The following is a 20,355-nucleotide window of genomic DNA, read 5'->3' on the forward strand; positions in this document are numbered from 1 at the left end:
CGATATCATTACATGACGGTCAGGTACCTTCCGAAAGACAGCTGGATGGCATCTTTAGTTTAACGAAATTTACATCCAAAGCGTGGTCTCGAACGCACTGGGTGAGGGGCAAGTGACTTAATGTCAGAGACCTAAATCTGCTTGAACACGGAGGCCCATTCTGACATTTAAAATCTGTCACGTGTCAATAGACTCCTAATGCAATTTCAGTTTTTCAAAGTTTATGATTATACTTTTTAATAATTTTGACCGTTTATGTTTAATATGATCATGTATTCTTCCCTGAAAAATGGAGTGCTTACCACTATCGAGTATTTAGTGTTGCCCCGAAGGTAGCGCACTATGAGCGTGTTTTGTTTGATCTTTACATACAGCGACATGAATATTATAACTTCAAACTTTATAAGCAGACATTTAATAGTAAAATAACAGACGTTACCAAATATGTTACAGCTTTAATTAGTTTGTATTTTGATATCGTTTATGTCATACCATAAATAAACTCCTCATCAAATATCAGGAATGTAATAATTATATCAAAAATCAAAGAATCGCTTTATCAATAACTGTATCAACTAATGTCAGCACAGATTAACATTTCCTTTCCATTTATCTAAGCCTTTCCGCACACCCATGCCCTTAGCATCATAAATCTGACTATACCGATAGTATTGCGATAGTACAATTTATAGTAGCTGTCTTCTTGTACATTCTACAATAGCTAACGTGTTGTGTTGGTACATTTAGCAATTGCTGTTTTGTTGCGATATTTCGTTTAACAATAATTATCGTATTACGATAGTATATTAAGAAAAATAGATAATACATCCAGCAGTAGCAACCGTATTGCCATAGTACATTCAGCCATAGCTGTCGTGTTGCGTCTGACTATTCAAAAATAGTTGTTGTGTTTCGATTGTACATTCAACAATAGCTATCGAAAAGCAATAGTACATTCAGCAAATGTTGTTGTGTCGAGATAGTTCATTCAGCATCAGCTGTCGTATTGCGATAGTACATTCAGCAATAGCTGGCGTGCTGTGATAACACATTCAACAATAGCTGTCGCACTGCAATAGTTGCGATAGTTTGTTTAGCAATAGCTGTCGTGTTGCGACAGTATTCTTACTAAGAGCTGTCGTGTGGCAATATTACTATCAGCAATAGCTGTCATAGTTAATACATATATTCAATAAAATTCGAATTTGCTTAAACTCATTTTATGCTGTTATTATATTCAAATTATTATGTCTAACGTCCCACCGAAAAGGTTGTAGGTCATATGGCGACTTTCCAGCTTTTGATGATGGAGGAATACCAGGTGCGAACTTGTGCATAACTAAAGACACGGATGGGTACCTCGGTAGAGCCACCAATCTCCCGTAATGCAGCAGGATGGCTTCTCTCATAAAAGCGAGGTTTCTAACCTACAGCTGTGCGGGACAAGTGATTAAAAGTCAACGATCTTAACCACTTGCCCAAAAAGGCCCTACTGTTACTATAAAAACTTTATATAGCTTAAACAAGTAATTTTGTTGGAGTTCTGAAGCATTCAGATCATTTTAAGGGTTTCAATCATACTGCACATCATTTGTTCAACGCTTAATCCCGTTTAAGCACGCGTGTCTCAATCTTATTTCTGTCTGTTTCTCATTCTATGATATTTTTATACAGATTTTAAAAACAATGCACGTTATTTCTCGGTTTCTTTATTCTCGTTTTCTTTTACGTTTTATTTAAGACAAAAAGGACAAAGAAAAAGAACCAGCTGTAGAAGTATAACTAAAAGCAGTATTTTAGAAACTACAAACAACCCAGATTTCATTCAGTACTGTTTCTTGAAATTAATAAAACATATTGAAATAAAAGCTACTTTTGTCGCCATAATATCTTTATATCTTACGTTTACATATATTAACGAACAAACATAATTATTTACCTTTATCCGATTACAAATATCCTCAATGTTATGAAAACAGCAAGGTCGAAATAATATCCGGTCAATAGATAAAACAGATACGTAAGTAGGTACAGAGTGTAAATTTAAACTGTTATGTTGTAGCTTTTATCTTATAAGCAAACGCTTTAACTATAGCCTACATCTGTCAGTCAAGTATCAAATTAGAAATACAGAGGTGTCTTATTTCAAATGTTGATAAATACAAGGTCGAATGTTTATTTTCATTATCTTGATCTGTAGTTCACATTCAGTTTGCGATTCAAACGGGTTTGAATTTCAAAGTGCAGTCTAGTCAGCACTTCCTTATTCGAATTTCAAAATTGCTGACTTGAATGCAGCAGGCATTTAGCAGATCCTAGTACGACACTCGAATTGCGAACTGCAAACTGATCTGCAGCCCAAAATTGTAATATCTAAGTACAATCTGTTCAGCATTTTCCTATTAGAATTGCAAACAGAGGACTAGAATGCAATTCACATTTCGCAGGTTCTAGTTAAGGATATAAATCGGTCAGCAGAGATCGAGCCGAACTGTGACCTGCAAACTGGGTTGAAATTCAAAGTACAATTTGTACAGCTTTCCCAGATTAGAATTTCAAATTGTGGTATAGACTGCAGGTCCTAGTTCAAATTGCTAACTGATCAGCAGCTCATGATTCAAATACCGAACAGCACACTGGTCTGCAATTCGTTATTTGAATTTCAGACTGGTGGTTTACAGTTCTGAATTCAGATTCTAGAAGTAAATGTTAAAGCTAAAAGGTTTATTCGATGCAATATCAAAAACTTAAAGATTCCGGAAGAGTGACATCTAAAACAGTCAGCCGATTGGTAATGGTTCTTGAACAATTTTCAACATATGAAATACGCATATATAGAGTATCTTAACTTAAAGTTGTAACTTTCCACACGTAAGATAAACGTCTTTAAATATGCAAGCTAGGCATGATATTATCAATAACGAAATGTTTAAGAAAAGTAGTTTCATTTCATAATCATTTACCATTTATGAAGTTCTGCACATACTACATTTTCAAATGCGACATTTATATGTGAAAAGCAGTGAATGTATTTTTATGTTATCTACAGCACAATAATAATGACAAAAGAGAATTGGCGTTTATAACTGTTTTAAATATATGCATAGTATCACGTATTTTAAGCAAAAACAACAAAGCGGAACATTAAATTATGTTGTAAAAGTTCTAAATACTTTTAAGTTTAAAGCCGTTGTAGTTGATCGTTTATATGCCTCTAGAATTTTTTTTTAATAGTGGTAGTGTGGCATTAAATACCTTAATTATTCGATTTTCGTTTGTATTCGCGACTTCACATAATTTAGAAATATTAACATATATTATATAACACTTTCTTTCACAACCGCCGAGGCTCACTGAAATACATAGTAAAATACTACATGTACCAGTGCAAGAATGTAATCACACCCTCTGTTTTTTTGTATATCTTAAAAGGATACATCTCTACTGTATTTTGCAGAAGCAGTCTTTGAAATAAGCTCATTTGCACAAGAAACATTGCAAAATAATAACACAACGGTTCTAAATGCGGTCACCGTCTTTGAAGTTTGAAATCTGATGTTATATTTGATGTCTTACAGAATCATAGAGACGATATCACTTTCTTCGTTATGTCTTAATGTCAAATAGGCATTTATACCAAATCATGTGGAAATGTGTTCGGCTAACTCTAAGCCATTACTTTTAAAAGAATCGGTGTACATAAATATTGCAGACAATGTTCGACTGCAATAGAAACACAAAGCAGGTATTGCCTAAACATTAATTATTTCTATACTATTTTGAATAACAATTTGACACAAATATGTTTTAAAGAAAATGTAAGCATTTCAAAGGCATTTTAAAAATCTACAAGTGTAAAGTCCAAGTGTAAAGCTTTGATTAAACACTCGCAAGTGCGGCTATAAACGCTGTAAGTTCTATAAGATGAGATTTTTAATTGAACCACCACAGTAGCACTGTATCTCAAGGATTATTCTCATAATGAAACACGAATTCTCCTCCCACATTTAAGTAATAAAACTACCATATGACATGAAAAGTGTCGGTGTGAATTAAAATCCAACAAAGGATATCACGAAAATAGATGCATTTAAAAGTCATTCGCAATTTTCGACTTATCTGATTCTGTTTCTTCAATGTTCCTAGCATATTGTCTGCAAAGAGTAGGTGATGCTTATATCTGTACACACAAACATACAACAACGGGCAGTTAATTTTAGACGGTGTTTAACACAGGCTTCTTGGAATCATTGCATATCTATTACTTCAATTTAGGCCCAATCTTCTGACTCGCGTCCATCCCATAATCATAGTGTCGTATATCCAAACAAGGTCGAAGCTATTTACGAAGTAACTGATCATTGGGTCATATGCTGGTGTATATGTATTCATATTGACGTGTGCTTAAAGCGATAACAATTGTTAATTTGAAAATAAAACCCGACCAAGTGAGTCTTGGTCAAAAATTAACGTAAACTTTAAACAAATGATTTTAAAGTACGACAAATGTATCGTTAGATGCAATAATATGAAACATTGTAAGAGTATTGATTGGAAATTTATGTATTATTGTTCGTGACAAAGTATAATAATAAATTATGTTAAAAACATATCGAGGGCTTGGCGCAAAACTATTGTATCTTGTTCTTTATTTATATACAGTTTTGCACCAAGCCCTCGATATACGGTATGTGTGAGGAAACTTATATGTACTGGTAACTCAATAGAAATCCCTTTGTAACAGAGTGACATATCCAAAAATCCTCTTCGATTTTGTATGAAGAAAATTTAGAAATATATAACAGAAAGTGCTATTTCAATTACTTACTTGAAAAATCCTCTGTATTCTGGCTGCTACACTAGTTTGAATCTCTGTTTCGACATGTACAATCAAGCTTACACACTGTCTTTTCCGTGCAAATTTCTGAAAGGACAACAGATCTGATCTTAGTTTTGGTGCCCTCTCGTTCCTGAGATAATTCCCGGAAGAGCACCTGGGATCTTAATCCACACTAAGAAAGTTCGCCGTATGAGCTTTAATAATGTCGGTGTGATATTAAACCCATGAAAGATTACTTTTAGTTCCCGAGTTACTAGACAATTAAAATGCTATATTCCTCATTGCATACTAAAACTAGCCACTAACCACCTTATCCATTGTATCAAGAACTGTACAGTTTCTATAGTCATGAAAGTCCAAAATTCAAAATTAAGGACACCTAACTCATGTTGCTCCATTACAGTAAGCGTTGTAACGTTTACCAGTACAGTCTGAATATTATCACTCTTTGACTTCACTGAAGTGTTATAACGCCATGTCATATTTCAATGCTACTCTATGAAATAACATTTTTTATCCTACCTTCATGCAAAATAAAGGCAAAAATCAAGGTGTCAGATAAAATTTGCTTTATCTGGTCAGTGACTAAATAAAGCTTGGCGGACTACTTTTTGGATTTTTTTTTAAAACGACGCCATCTTGTTTTTGAGAATAACTGCTAAAAGACATATTTATGCAATTATTTTCATAAACGCGCTTTTATAGGTATGTGAGACCATCACAAATGTATAGTGTATGCATACCGTACTTGCAATTACTACAAAAAGTTTTTATAACGGAAACGCTCGGAGAAACGGAAAGTGACTCATGTATAGCGTTTGTTCAGAATTTTAGCTTTCTACTCGTCAATCTAGGAATATATTGCATCTGTAATGGAGTGTTATTGAATAAAATCATCGAGGAAACGGTTTGCCTATTCGTTTTGTCAAGCGGCGATATGGCGTGTATATAAGTCTCGTCAATCGTTTGCTTGGTGAGGATGGGCAATCCGACATTCAACTGAACTTCGGACAAAACTTCACTTGGCAGCAAATTAAAATTATACTTTAATGTTCAGCAGAACAGAGAAGTCAGACACAAAGCAGAACAAGGTTAGCCTTTGTTTTTCGGCTCTAATTTTATAATATTTTTATTTTAAAGACCTGTTTGTGTAATGGTGGGGCGTATTAATTTCTGTGCAAGACAGACTCAGATCTAGTTGGTGGTAAATTTTGAATTTTAATTATAGAATGATTTTAGACCAGGAGGTAGGATAAATAGAACATTAGGTTACTGTCTTATAAATTTAAATTTATTAAGTTCGTCTATGAAAAAATAAAAGTCTCGGCAGAGCCTCGACTTTTATATTTTCTCCGACTCACTTAATAAATTTAAATTTATAAGACAGTAACCTAATATTCTCTATTTATCCTACCTTCATGCAAAATAAAGGCAAAAATCAAGGGGTCAGATAAATTTTGCTTTATCTGGTCAGTGACTAAATAAAGCTTGGCGGACTACTTTTTGGATTTTTTTTTACAACGACGCCATCTTGTTTTTGAGAATAACTGCTAAAAGACATATTTATGCAATTATTTTCATAAACGCGCTTTTATTAGGTATGTGAGACCATCACAAATGTATAGTGTATGCATACCGTACTTGCAATTACTACAAAAAGTTTTTATAACGGAAACGTACGGAGAAACGGAAAGTGACTCATGTATAGCGTTTGTGCAGAATTTTAGCTTTCTACTCGTCAATCTAGGAATATATTGCATCTGTAATGGAGTGTTATTGAATAAAATCATCGAGGAAACGGTTTGCCTATTCGTTTTGTCAAGCGGCGATATGGCGTGTATATAAGTCTCGTCAATCGTTTGCTTGGTGAGGATGGGCAATCCGACATTCAACTGAACTTCGGACAAAACTTCACTTGGCAGCAAATTAAAATTATTCTTTAATGTTCAGCAGAACAGAGAAGTCAGACACAAAGCAGAAGAAGGTTAGCCTTTGTTTTTCGGCTCTAATTTTATAATATTTTTATTTTTAAAGACCTGTTTGTGTAATGGTGGGGCGTATTAATTTCTGTGCAAGACAGACTCAGATCTAGTTGGTGGTAAATTTTGAATTTTAATTATAGAATGATTTTAGACCAGGAGGTAGGATAAATAGAACATTAGGTTACTGTCTTATAAATTTAAATTTATTAAGTTCGTCTATGAAAAAATAAAAGTCTCGGCAGAGCCTCGACTTTTATATTTTCTCCGACTCACTTAATAAATTTAAATTTATAAGACAGTAACCTAATATTCTCTATTTATCCTACCTTCATGCAAAATAAAGGCAAAAATCAAGGGGTCAGATAAATTTTGCTTTATCTGGTCAGTGACTAAATAAAGCTTGGCGGACTACTTTTTGGATTTTTTTTTAAAACGACGCCATCTTGTTTTTGAGAATAACTGCTAAAAGACATATTTATGCAATTATTTTCATAAACGCGCTTTTATTAGGTATGTGAGACCATCACAAATGTATAGTGTATGCATACCGTACTTGCAATTACTACAAAAAGTTTTTATAACGGAAACGTACGGAGAAACGGAAAGTGACTCATGTATAGCGTTTGTGCAGAATTTTAGCTTTCTACTCGTCAATCTAGGAATATATTGCATCTGTAATGGAGTGTTATTGAATAAAATCATCGAGGAAACGGGTTGCCTATTCGTTTTGTCAAGCGGCGATATGGCGTGTATATAAGTCTCGTCAATCGTTTGCTTGGTGAGGATGGGCAATCCGACATTCAACTGAACTTCGGACAAAACTTCACTTGGCAGCAAATTAAAATTATTCTTTAATGTTCAGCAGAACAGAGAAGTCAGACACAAAGCAGAAAAAGGTTAGCCTTTGTTTTTCGGCTCTAATTTTATAATATTTTTATTTTTAAAGACCTGTTTGTGTAATGGTGGGGCGTATTAATTTCTGTGCAAGACAGACTCAGATCTAGTTGGTGGTAAATTTTGAATTTTAATTAAAGAATGATTTTAGATCAGAAGGTAGGATAAATAGAACATTAGGTTACTGTCTTATAAATTTAAATTTATTAAGTTCGTCTACGAAAAAATAAAAGTCTCGGCAGAGCCTCGACTTTTATATTTTCTCCGACTCACTTAATAAATTTAAATTTATAAGACAGTAACCTAATATTCTCTATATGTTGACGTCGTTTTAAGTATATGAAGACCATGTTCGAATCGACTCTGTTTATAGTTTCGATTTTATCCTGTCACTTGCAGTTTTTTCGACACGATATCAGGGTGCCGTATATCTTTCTTGATATACCGTCAGTTGACACGTTACCAGTGATATACGGTCAGTTGATCATGTGACCTTATGATCGATATTGTTGTCATAAGAAATTTTGCATTGAAACCATCACCAATGTGTTGGAAATGTCCGAACTAAGAAAATGAGTGGTCAAATAATGAGTTTTTATTCAAAAATGAAGAAGTTATTGCGATTTTGTCTGTGATTACGTCATTATATAAATGACGTCATTACTAATATGACGTCATTAAAACGGTTGTCGCACACTTATTTTTGTAAAATAGATTGCCAAATATCGGAAAATGAAGTATGACAAGATAAATAGAATAATAGGTTAGTGCCTAAGATGGACAAAGTTTATCTGGCACGGCTCCGGACGTTATCAGGTTCGCCTTCGGCTCACCCGATAACCTCCTCCACCTCGCCAGATAAACTTTTTCATCTACGGCACTAACCTATTATTCTCTATTTTTTCGACTCATTTGATAATAAATTTTATCCTACCTTCATGCAAAATAAAGGCAAAAATCAAGGGGTATGATAAATTTTGCTTTATCAGGTCAGTTACTTGATAAAGCTTGGCGGACTACTTTTTGGATTTTTTTTTTAAACGACGCCATCTTGCTTTTGAGAATAACTGCTAAAAGACATATTTATGCAATTATTTTTATAAACGCGCTTTCATTAGGTACGTGAGACCATGTTACAAATGTATAGCGTATGCATACCATATTTGCAACTACCACAGAAAGTTTTTATAACGGAAACGCTCGGAGAAACGGAAATGACTCTTGTACAGCGTTTGTTCAGAATTTTAGCTTTCTGCACTTATATCAAGGAATTATAGGTTATTAGCTTTGTATCGGGAAATATGCACGAGTTCTTCAGTGGAAATACTGCGCGACTTTAGGAGCGCAATATTCTTTCGCTGAAGAACGAGTGCATATTTCCCGATGCAAAGATAATAACATTTTTATTACATACGCATCTACACGTATAAATATAATTAAATATCATAAATATGTTCAATAGCCTGAATAGGATTGACAATACAGAACTAAATAGAAAAAAAGTGCAACAACACACACTGAATTACGTCATGCACCCGATATAAAATTCAGGCGTCAGTGTATTGAAAAATATTGACGTTTCCGGTACCAGTGTAACTTAACGGGGAATAGAAACGAGTATGTAATAATATATTGCATCTGGAATGAAGTGTTACTGAGTAAAATCATCGAGGAAACGGTTTGCCTATTTGTTCTGTCAAGCGGCGTTATGGCGTGTGTATGTCACGTCTATCGTTTGCTTGCTGAGGATGGGTAATCCGACTTGCAACTGAATTTCGGACAAAACTTCACTTGGCAGCAAATTAAAACTATTCATTCATGCTCAGCAGAACAGAGAGGTCGGGCACAAAACAAAACAAGGTTAGCCTTTGTTTTTCAGCTTTTATTTTATAATATTTTGGATTTTAAAGACCTATTTGTGTAATAGTGGGGCGTATTAATTTTTAAATTTCTATGCAAGGCAGACTCAGAACTAGTTGGTAGTAAATTTTGAATTTTATTTAAAGAATGATTTTATATCAGAAGGTAGGACAAATAGAACATTAGGTTACTGCCTTATAAATTTATATTTATTAAGTTCGTTTACGAAAAAATAAGTCTCCGACTCACTTAATAAATTTAAATTTATAAGACAGTAACCTAATATTTTCTCTCTCTCTCTCTCTCTCTCTCTCTCTATCTCTATATATATATGAAAATAGACACTCTATATACTGTATATACTTTCACTGATAACCGCTGAATGCATGACAGAAAAAGAAATTCAGCAGAAGGGAACATAAAATTTTGCAAGACACGTAAGATGCGAATCTTTCTTGTGTTTTATGTTTGTCTGTTTACGTGCTACAATTAACACGACATATTTAATTGATTATTCGATTAAACTACCGCAGTGCAACTGTATCGAGAGGTAGAAAGAACTTGTTTTCGGTCACGCATAGTTTACATCTATTATCTCTCTGTTGGTTTTATGAGAAATATTTCTTACTTTCACTTAGGGAAAGACTGTTTGACATTTTGAACAGCAGCATTTCAGATAAAGTTCTGCTTCATTTTAACAAGAAAATAATTGATGTAAACATCAAAGGGTGTCTGTTTTATAAAGAAACAAAGAAATCGAATTTGTTTAACATTTTCTATTTAAAAAAAGATAATGATTATCATAAAGAAATGTCTAGGGAGAGTAAAAGCGTATGTAATGCAATTTTAGCCTGCCAATTATGTTGTTTCATGATGAGAAGGACGTAAATATCACTTTTAGTACCCAGAAAATACTCCTGGTAAGATATGTTCGTAATATCTGCAAATAATTGACCTTCAGCGTAAACAATGGTTTTTAAAAAAAGTGTCTTATATCTATTTACATTTTTGTAAATTTGGATGCATGTCTTTTCCAGGTGTGACTGCCTTCCGACACCTCGGGTTTACTTTTAGACCAAACCGCCTTTATTTTACACAACAATTACTTATTCGCGGCAATCATATAAATAACCATATATAATAATACAAATGCTTTAAAAAGTTCTACTCTTTTATCTACAGCCGAGGACTAGTTGCTTTTTCACAAGTCCATCTTAACAATTTTAATCAATCTAGGTAATATACTTAGCTCTTAATATGTAGTGTATCAAACACAATTTTCCGTTAAATTTCTATTTGTCAGGTTTAGGCCATGACTTTTCGATCAAGAGACATTCTATCAAATTGATAACCGATGGAATATCAATTTAAAGAACCAGATGTTAACATATGTTGTTAGTAATAGAAACTGTCGGTAACGGCGGAACATTTTATACAGATTGGGCCTTTTCTAAGTATAATATAATATGAAAAAGTAACATTGACTGGCACTGATATACTCAGTATGATACATAAGGAACAAGGGTTTTCTTCAAGGAAAACATTTGAAGTCTTAAGCGACTATTTATACAATATATGAACTAACCTATTGATGGTATTTGTTTGACTTGAGTGAATATGAAAAACGACTCATTTCGAGGCGAGCTTTTTTCCACAAATATACTTTATTTTTATTTCATATTTATTTTAGACGAAAATGTATATCTGTTTCAGAGGTCACGTGATGGTATTGTGCGTAATGGACGTAGTTTTGAAATGTAAACAAAGAAAATGTTGAATTTTGGATTTTTATAAGAGTTTGAGACTTGATTAGGATATATACTCGTTGTTAAATTGGAGATAAACATGTGAGTTAACAAGATAGTATGGGAGATAAGAAAAATAAGAAAAGAAAAGACAGAAATAGTAGTGGTAATGATAATGGCGATGTTAACAATAGAAAAATTTTCAAACAGAGAGGCCCGTCTAGTGATATTGACACAAATGTTGAAGTAAGTGATGTTTTAAGCCAAACTAACGCTGTTTTATATCACAACGAGTCAAATGATAATAGTGTTTTCGAACCGAAATCTGATTCTAGTAGTGCCCATTCTTCTGTAAATACTTTGACAATGGCGACAAATGGCGACAACGAGCCTACAAACAAGGATATAATGAACTGCTTGGAAAGTATTAGTGCCAGATTATGTACAGTGGAGAAAAAACTCAGTGCTATAGACCAGCTTGAAAAGCAAGTGTCGGGATTTGAGAAAGAGTTAAAATCTATTTGGTTGGCGATAGACAGTAGAGCAAAGAATGTAGAGGAGCGGGTGTCCAAACTGGAGGACAAAGTGGACGGTGCGGACATAGGATCAGCCTTGCTAGCCGGTAAGGTAGAAGAGTTGGAGAAGGCCCACACTAGCATCTGCGATGAGGTAACCTATCTCAAATCTCAATCTATGCGGAATAATCTGATATTTACCAACATATCAGAGGACAACTCCAGCGGTAATGAATCCCCGGAGGTGACAGAGAGGAAACTGCGAGATCATCTACATGAGGCCCTGAAGATAGCGAAAGAGACCGCGGACAGTATTCGCTTTGAGCGGGTTCACAGGTCACCAGGGCATCCAGTATCTGGTAAAGTGCGAACAATTGTAGCCAAGTTCACGTATTTTAAGGACCGTGAGTTCGTACGCAGGCAGTGGAAAAACTTGAGTGATACAAGTTTCAATATGTATCAACAGTTTCCGCAGGAGGTAATTGCAAAACGGAGGAAGTTAGTCCCCAGGATGAAGGCGGCCAGAGATCAAGGGAAAAGGTCATGGATAGTGTACGACACGCTATACATAGATGGTAAGCCTGTGAAGGAGTAGGGATGCGCTGGAGATGAGCTGTCCATCCTGTCTTGGAATGTCCGTGGACTTACCAATGACAAAAAGGTCAATAACGACTTTGTAAATACTATAGCTAGTCATGATATTTGTTTCTTATATGAATCATGGACCAATTCTACAAGTAATATTTCACTTAATGGTTATGTCACCCACAATTTTTATAGAAAATTTCAAAATAAAAATGCACGCAGATGTAGTGGCGGTATTGTTTTGTGCTATAAAGAACATTTAAAAGAGGGTATTCAAATTATAAAAAATTACCACGATACAATTATCTGGTTAAAATTAGATCATACTTTCTTTGGTACTGAGGAAGACATTTATTTGTGCGGTGCATATATTTGGGGCGAAGAATCACCTGCATATGATATATTGAACATTGATTTGTTTGATACATTAGAAAATGACGTTTTTATTTATGATAGTTTAGGCGCTGTGTATATGCTTGGCGATTTTAATAGCAGGGTAGGAAATAAGAATGATTTTATTGTACATGATAAATTTAATGCTGTCATAGATGACTCAGATTATGACCCAGATATTACCCCTACCAGGGCCACAATTGACTGTAAACATAACAGTCACGGTATTAAATTGTTAGATCTCTGTAAGTCATCAAGCCTACGTATTGTTAACGGCCATATAGGGGATACCAATCAATATACTTATATTTCACATAACGGTACGTCTGTCATTGACTACGTATTATGCAGTGAACGCAATTTTTCTCTGATCAATGATTTTAGTATAAGATCTTTTAATGAATGGAGCGATCATGCCCCTTTACACCTGCCATTATTGTGCAATAATGCAAGTAATAAAGATATCAGTTACTCTGAGATTAAATATAAGTGGAATGATGCGTACAAGCAACAATTTCGTTGAGGTATTATTGCTAATCTGCCGTTATTTAATGATATTGTTAATATATTAGACTGTAGTAGTAGACAGTCCGTCAATAATGCACTTAGCAATTTTACGGATATATTACGTAGTGTCACTGACCCTATATTTTCTAAAAAATGTCATTTTAAGAATGTTCATTATTTTGAAGCAAAATCATACATGAATCATGCCGATTGGTTTGATAAGGAGTGTGCTGATGCACGTAATGTATATTTAGAATCATTGAGATTGTTTAATTGCAACAAAACGGATGATAACAGAATACTATTGTGTGAGCATAAGTCTTATTATAAAAATGTTGTACGCAAAAAGAACAATATGCATTATAGAAAGAAAATGCTTGAAATAGAAAGTTTAAAGAAAAGTAAACCTAAAGATTTCTGGAAATTTTTCAAGAAGGGGACAGGCAAGCTTGAAAATAAAATATCATTAGAACAGTTTAGAGAATATTTTTCTAATATAAGTAATGAATTGTTTGATTGTAACAATGAGGAGGCTGAAGACTTTTGTGAGAACAATCACTTTATGAACCTAAATGAATCATTCCCAGAGTTAGATCAGCCAATTACAATTTGTGAAATTTTATCCGCTGTGAAATCATTGAAGCGGAGTAAAGCTTATGGTAGTGACTGTCTTTTGAACGAATATTTGATTGAAAGTGGAGATATTTTATCCTCTCATTTAAGTGATTTATTTAATTGTATTTTGAACTCTGGATACTTTCCCGATAAGTGGTCAGAAGGTATTATAATTACTTTACATAAGAAAGGTAGCGAAAGTGATGTTAATAATTATAGAGGTATCACACTTGTTAGTTGTTTGTCAAAATTGTTTACTACTATTATCAAGTTCAAAGTTCAAATTTTATTGGCAAATCAGCAAAGTACTTGCCTTTGGCCATTTACATTGTAATAGAAATATGGCAAAGACACAATTTTACAAAATCATAACAATATATACATGTACACATAAATAACAAAAAATTTACTAGGAAACAGTAATATTTGACAGGGTATTGTTGCGTTGAAGCATAGCTTCTTTTATAAATTTACACAGGTTTAAGAGATGTTTCTTTCTCATAACTGACATAACAGAAACAAATTTATTTAAAGAGGGCCAAGAAACATTGCCCAGATATTTATGTCTAATATCTCTATATTTGTCACAACACAATAGAAAATGATACTCCGATTCGGTTACATTTTGGGTACATAATTTGCATACTCTTTCATTTCTATCTACACCAGTACATCTTCCTACTTCAATTTCTAATTTATGAGAGGATAATCTTAAGGACGTCAAACACTTTCTTAAATTATCGTTTGGTATAATTTCTATATAATTTTCAAAACAAAATGTTTTCTTATATTTGCAGTAGTATTCGAGTTTAGGCATAGTATTAATTGAGGCAGACCAGTCTTGAATATATTGATCTTGTAATCTGTTTATAAACATGGGTAAATAATTAAAGTTTTCGTCGAAGTTATTTCTAATATTCGTAAAACCCAAATGGTCAATAATTGAATTAATACGAGTTGACCAGCATGAATTGTTTACATTATTCAAAAGGTCGTAATACATACTGTAGAGTGGGGAATCAACGTTCTTCATTATTTTTAACCAGAACTTAAAAGAACGTTGTTTGCAGATGATAGATAGAGGAAATCTTCCCAATTCTCCAAATACGGCAGCATTTGGAGTTTGAGATTTAACTCCTAAAACATACTTACAAAATCTTAAATGTAATTTGTCAACATCTTTTGGGTTGTATACACCCCAAACTTCGGAGCCGTATAACAGAATTGGCACAATCATTGTATCAAAGAAGTGGAGTTTTGTATTTACACCTAGAAGTATTTTATCAAATAATATCATTAAGTTATGGTAGGCTCTTAATGCTTGATCATGAAGACTTTTTATGGCATGATTCAAATTCCCAGTATACGAAAATCTAACACCAAGATATGTGAAACTATCAACAATTTCTATTTGTTCTCCATTGATAAAAAAGTTACCATGGTGGAACTGTTTGCGTTTTTCAAAAATACAAACTTTTGTTTTGTTGATATTAATGTTTAAACCCCATTTTATGGAATACTGATATATACAATCAATTTGCGCCTGAAGGCTTACAGGATCAGTAGTGAACAGAACAATGTCGTCTGCAAAAAGTATTAGATACATAGATAATAGATCTAGATCTTTATCGGTTAAAAGATTAAAATCTACATTATCTACAATGTCATTTATGAAAAGAATAAATAAAAGAGGTGAGAGCGGTTCCCCTTGTTTCAATCCAATAGTTACATCGAAAAAATCCGAAAGGGGCATACTATTTGATAGCTTAACACAAGACTGACTTTATTATAAATAGACTTGATCATGTTGATCATTTTACAGTTTATTCTAGTTTGAATTAACTTATTCCACAATGCATCATGCATTATCAATACACGGATTGAGAAATTCTGTAATGAGCATAACACTATTTCGGATGCTCAATTCGGATTTCGTAAAGGAAGGTCTACTGAAGACGCTATATTTGTACTTACGTCACTAGTTCAGAAATATTTAAATGAAAATAAAAGACTGTATGTTATTTTTGTTGATATGATGAAATGTTTTGATTCTATTTATAGAAATGGTTTGTGGTTGAAAATGTATCATTGTGGAATACAGGGTAGATTACTCAGAATTATACGTGATATGTACCAAAAAGTTGAATCTTGTGTCAAAGCTTGTTCTAACTATTCTGATTATTTTCAATATGCTGTCGGTTTACGTCAAGGGGAGGTAATGTCTCCTCTATTATTTTCTCTTTTTGTAGAAGATCTTGAGTTATATCTACAAAAAGATGCCGAGTCTGGTCTTTCTTTAGATGATATAGTTTTAATACTTTTGTTGTTCGCAGATGATATGGCCATAATAGGTAGCCATAATAGGTAAAACTCCAGATGAAACACAAGAACTTTTAAATCTTTTATACTCTTATTGTAATAACTGGGGACTTAAAGTAAATACACTGAAAACGAAAATTATGGTTTTTCGTAAAAGAGGGGGATTACTAGCTACCGAACGTTGGACCTATAATGGCCAAGTAATCGAAGTAGTTAATGATTTTAATTATTTTGGTACTATTTTTAATTATACTGGAAAGTTTGTTTTAAATCAAGAACATTTAATTGGTAAAGCGTTAAAGGCAATGAATGTACTTTTGTGTAAATGTAAGGAATTTGATCTTAGTCCTAAACGTTATGCCAGTTATTCGATGCTTTTGTGTTATCTATATTGAACTATTCATGTGAAATCTGGGGTAACTCTAAGTCTAAAGAAATTGAAAAAATACATTTAAAGTTCTGTAAAAAGTTATTAAAAGTTAGGCCAAATACATGTAATGCTAGTGTCTATGGTGAACTTGGGCGATATCCTTTATATGTTCATAGGTATGTAAGAATAATTAAGTACTGGTTGAAAATTATTGATACTGAGAACATAATATTAAAAACAGTGTATAATCAAGCATTGGAAGATAGTATTAATGGCTGTACAAATTGGGTTTCAGCTGTTAAAACATTTAAATGACTATGGATTCTCATATATATTTGATCATCCTGAAGGTATAAATAAGCTTTTGTTTTTAAACGAATTTAAATGTCGCGTTATTGATACTGTTAAACAAGAATGGTATGCTAATATTGAAAACAGTTCTGTATTGTATATGTATAAAAACGTTAAAAATAGTTTTGAATAAGAGGGGTATTTGGATATACTGCCAAGATGCTTTAGATTTTATTTTTGTAGACTAAGGATGAGTGGTCTTCCACTCAGAATACAGACTGGCAGATATAGTAGAAATCGAATTCCTCGTGAGGAAAGATATTGTTTATGTTGCAACAATTTAGACATTGAAGACGAATACCATTGTGTTTGTGTATGTAAATGTTACGCTTATATTAGAAAGAAATATTTAAAAGTAGAATATTGTAGACGTTCATTGGTGTATAAGTTCATACAGCTCCTTAATTCAAATAACAAAACCGAACTTATTCAATTATCTAGATATGTAAAAGAAGCTCTAACCATCAGAAATGCAATTCTAACTGTCGAACGTTGATATCTTATGTTCATTCTCCACATATTTTCTACTGTATATATAATTATATTCAAGGATAAAATACTAAATATAAATGATCCATTATGCCATGTTAATTGTCACGTTGATATTATATATGTATAGAATATGTATTATAGATGATGTACTATGTACAAGTCTTAATAAACTATCTGTTCTGTTCTGTTCTGTTCATTCCTAGTTCTAATACATACAAACTTATAAAGTACTCGTCGGGTAGTAATCGTAAAATTACATAGTATGAAAAGAACTGTTCCTTCTTTGTTACGAATAAATTTGTTAAAACATTTAAACATTCTAATCATGTCTCTAATATGGATTACTACGTTCATAGCAATTTCTTTTGTCTTTCAATCATACACATGGAGCATATGCTTTTAGCAAGAAAAGTATATATTTTACTACTGAAATTATTTTTGAAGTTATAAAAGAATCTGCAATATAACGAGTATTCCTCCACTCGTTTTCATTTCAAACGGTATACAGACTGATTTCCAGTTGACACCTGATCATTAACTGTGTCAAAGTTTGACGTTTTAGAACAATTCACGATAACGATGTTCTATTAAATTGCAAGCAAATAAATTGGAAACCAGGTATTAGGTCAGTTGTTACCTTCGTAGCAAAGGAAACATAAAGTAAATATTGTTTATTCATTAAGTATGAATTAAATAGGTGTGTCCACGAAAATGAAAGCAAATACATATTGTCTTAATACATATTGTCTTAATCTAAGAGTTAGCTTTGAAATGTTAGCTTAAATTATTTCTTAACAACTGAAAATAATCATGAACTGAACTTGAAATAACTGAATGCTATTTTTGTCAAGCATTAAATATTTGCAGTGAACTATATTATTTTTTGCTACTGATCATCTTGGTTAAATTGCTAGTTTTGAAAATTTACAATTTCAGAAGATGACATTGTGTCAACTAATAAAAGAATATACAGCATATTGCATCATCAGGGGTGTACTTGTACTTGTCAAACTTTTCCCCCTCTAAACCCTAAATCAAAATTTCAGACCTACCCATGCTTTATAAAGCAAACAAAGCACTTCGACTCTGGGTGTTATACAGAGATCCCATCTAAATGACTAGAACATAATTTCCTCTTTATGTCTCTTAAAAACTATCACTGCAAACCCAGTTAATGTACCTTATGCCCCCGCTCTCTTTAGGGAAACAACGACTGACGACAAAATTATTACAGAAAGTAGAAACTGTATCCCTGTTTTGCAGACAACAGTTCTAAAAATAAACATTCAGACGAATTATTTTTTAAATATATTTATTTAGGGACAGAAACGGCTAAGTGGACTCTCCAGTTTCATGCATTAAAATGTAGATGAACTAAATCTTATTTTTTGTATATTTTTGCGCAGAAATTGTTTCTGATAATAACTCCCAGATAGTTGTACATGTTTCATACTGCTGACTGATTTCCCTATCAATCAACATCAAAAAAGATAGAAAAGTTACCAAAATATTTTTGGACATAAAATGTTCTGTGGAAAGTAAAAATCAATATTGAATATATTTAAAGGCAAATAAATCAATAAAATGAATATTATGATAAACACGTGAATGAAATTTTCTGATTATTCTAAATGTTTCAGAACGTTTGAAGATAAACACTAAATATTCAGACGAACGAAAATAACATACGTATGAAAATTATTGCATACAAACTTTTCGGTAAACATAATGTATATAAGGACAAACCTTGTTCACGTGACTACATTCAACCTGGCACGAATATAGTTAAAAGCGAAAATTGTTCAGAAAAAAGTATAATTCGATGTAATAAATGTTCTGACAATGCACACAGAGTGTAATTTTCACAATTTTATTACTTTCAGTAAAATTTAGGATGATACACATTTTATGGTGTGTTTCAATTCGGAAGAGATCATATGTTCCGGTGTGTGCGAAGGAACTCCTTAGAAAGAGGAACATCAATATTCAATCTTAAATTTAACTACCATGTTGTCAGTGTGTTAGGAGGGTGACAATAAAATCGACAATGACAGTATTTTTTTCAAGTCACGCATGTATTACATCCATTACCGATATGTTTAGTTTATCGTGTGAATAATTCCCTAAGAATACCATCTTGGAATAAAATTGAGTGATTTAAGACGTCCAAATCTATTCCAACAAATCAAAATAAAAGCAAGTAAAGAAACATGAATACGCGGCTTAAGATTGTTTCAACTTGAAAATAAGTAAAAATTTACATGGCTGGATCAAATATGATAAAGTGCTGAGGTTTTTTTGTCAGGGTTAACGTCACACTGACAACAGTATATATCATATAATGATCTGCAAACTTTTGAAGATGCAGGGGTACCCCAAGTATCACTTCGTCATGCATTATTTCAGACATGAACGTGCGCATGGATAGAACCACCTGCCTTTGAAAAGCTAGCTGTCCCAGAAGGCATTTTCAAACAATTCTTATATTCCAAGCGCAGTTTCAAACTCACAGCTATGATTTGTATACTCGTGGGCCCCAGCCCCTCCCATAACCCCATGATATATTGCAGTAAAGAATTTAGTTAATAAACAAGAAAACAAGCAAATTCGATGAATTGGAATCCCCCGCCGAAAGGGTCAGAGATGAGGAACGGCAAAAACATATATCCAGCAAAAAGTTAAGAATGTTACCAAGAAGCAAATAATTTCATTAGTCAAAATCAAATTAAAAGAAAATGAATGGTTTGTTTGGGTGGGGGGTAGGGTGAGGATACAACAGTTTACATGTTGATTATAAATATTGATAGAAAACGAAAAATGAAAAAAAAAAAAAAAAAATTGGGGGGGGGGGGGGGGGAGGGGGGTGACCAAGGTAAGGTGGTGACCA

At 33.1% G+C, this 20,355-nt stretch overlaps 1 protein-coding gene across 12 annotated transcripts in view; it reads right to left on the reverse strand.

Moving 5' to 3' along the window:
- The window catches only part of LOC123564620 (FMRFamide receptor-like), a 105,208-nt gene that overhangs the window by 33,087 nt on the left and 51,766 nt on the right, over window positions 1-20,355 (reverse strand). For 8 of the 12 annotated variants that reach the window (XM_053537291.1, XM_053537285.1, XM_053537289.1 and 5 more), the window contains one exon: window positions 4,829-4,924. The exons of 3 other annotated variants lie outside the window; for them this stretch is intronic. The gene's annotated coding sequence lies outside the window, so the exon portion shown is untranslated. Of the gene's footprint in view, window positions 1-1,939; window positions 2,068-4,828; window positions 4,925-20,355 lie in introns of those variants that run through there. One more of the 12 variants, XM_053537295.1, reaches the window with a different exon arrangement.

Source organism: Mercenaria mercenaria, chromosome 2, assembly GCF_021730395.1.
Source record: "Mercenaria mercenaria strain notata chromosome 2, MADL_Memer_1, whole genome shotgun sequence".
Lineage (NCBI taxonomy): Eukaryota > Metazoa > Mollusca > Bivalvia > Venerida > Veneridae > Mercenaria > Mercenaria mercenaria.